Below are 2179 nucleotides of genomic sequence, written 5' to 3'. Positions count from 1 at the left end.
CAATGATTCGTTCAGTTATCATTTCTTCGTATTACACAAAATATGCCAGCAGGTGACAAAAAAAGAGTGTATTATGAGTGTATTATGTGTTATGTCGAACGTATTCACTTGTTACAAAAACTGATCTGGCTTTATTAAAATGTGTGTATAATCGCATTCAATATATAAAGTCTAATTAAGTTGTTTAGATGAACAAAGCACAAGGTTTTCTTGCCTAATTAGCATTTTAATTGTTTGGTCAGACAGTTTGTATATTATATATTCACATTCATAAATCGGGGATTAAACTTGGAGTTGCTAAATATCAAAACAAGCGTATGTGCACAGTACTGTACCTTTGCATTTTCTGAGATTGACATGCTAAATGGCAGACTAACCCGGTTTACTCTCATTCATTACGTTCACGAACGAGATAAGCTATGTAACAGTTCATTTCATTCACGAACGACATGTACCAAATCATTCAACTCGTGCAAGAGCGACATGGGTATCAGTTCAGTCATTTCGTTCACGAACGATAAGATCTCTAGATCTAGTTCAGACTCATATGAAACTCATTCATTGAAGGGCGTATTCGTTCACTACATTGAACAAATCACATACTCTGTAACATCTCATACTTGAAGGCTATTGGCTCGAGGTTGAGTAATTCTTTGACAGGATGAAATGGTTCAGTTACCCGGTTCACCGAGCTGCGCATGCGCTACTAATAGCGCCGCGCTGCTGTGGAGGGAGGAACTTCACTGAACGAGAAATATGAGTCAGTGGATTGCGTGAACGAGAACGATTCGTTCACCTAAAAGATTTGTTCAAAAAGAATGATTCGTTCACGAACGACACATCACTAGTCTAAAAGTAAGGAAAATACCTGTTTACTGCAAAAAGACACAGAAGAACAAAGTGTTGTGACAAATGAAAATGAATCTGAAGAAGGGAAATGTAGTCAGTGGTCAAATGTAAGTACAGATAATATTCTGTCAGATGATGATTCAGATCATGGAAGTGAAAGTGAAGGTAGTTTTGTTGACATGGAAGAAACCGGTTTACAAGCAGGATCTTTAGAAACGAGTGATACAAACTCCAGACTATATTCTGTAAAACAAATTAGTATCTTCCTTGATAAAACTAAAGGTACCAGGAATCCCCAGATGGAAATGTTTTTTCCAGATTTGAAAAGCTTTCTTGCCTCTTCTAGATATGTAATGACAAATGCAACTCTTGAAGAATTCAATAGACAAAAACGATATCGTCTCAAGAAAATTATGACTAAAGTTAAAAAGATGATCCAACGTAGCAATAAAAAAGTGTAACAGGTTAGGATGAAGCTTGCAATAATGGTATTCAGGTGCATTAATATTTCCCTGTTAATAATTATGGCATCCTTGAGCATTGGATCCTTAAATGTTAATGGATGCCGTAGTGTAGGGAAAAGATTTGCTCTTTTTAATTTTTTAACTTTAAAGAAGACAGGTGTAATTTTTTTACAGGAAACTCACACTGATAAATATAACCAGACAGAATGGCTTAGTGAGTGGAAAGGGCAAGTTTTTCTCAGCCATGGGTCAAATGTCAGTGCTGGTGTTGCTATTCTGATATCTGCTAAACTCCAAGGACAGGATTTCAGTATGATAGATATTATACCTGGTAGAATGCAACAAGTAAATATTATTTTGCAAGGTTTATCTTTTTTATTTATTCATGTTTACGCCCCTAACGTTGGATCTGACAGAATTGAATGCTTTAGAAAATTACAAGAAGTGATTAAAGGAATTCCCCAAGAAAGAGTAATTGTTGTAGCCGGAGATTTTAATTGCACTGTTAATCATACAGTTGATAGGAATCACGATGAGCCTCACCCAAAATCATCAGAAGCGCTTTGAAATGTTTTAAAGGTCCCCTTCTTCGTGATTCCATGTTTTAAACTTTAGTTAGTGTGTAATGTTGTTGTTAGAGTATAAATAATATCTGTAAAATTCTAAAGCTCAAAGTTCAATGCCAAGCGAGATATTTGATTTAACGGAATTCGCCTACAAAAAACGACCCGTTTGGACTACAGCCCTCTAGTTCCGTAGTAATGACGTCACTAAAACAGTTTTTTTGACTAACCACCGCCCACATGAATTCACAAACAGGGGGCGTGGCCTTGTTGCGCTCCGACGGAGAAGAAGGAAGAGCTGTT

This window comes from Carassius auratus, unplaced genomic scaffold (assembly GCF_003368295.1).
Source record: "Carassius auratus strain Wakin unplaced genomic scaffold, ASM336829v1 scaf_tig00216741, whole genome shotgun sequence".
Lineage (NCBI taxonomy): Eukaryota > Metazoa > Chordata > Actinopteri > Cypriniformes > Cyprinidae > Carassius > Carassius auratus.
The sequence above is the reverse complement of the archived record's forward strand: the minus strand, read 5'-3'. Positions refer to the sequence as shown.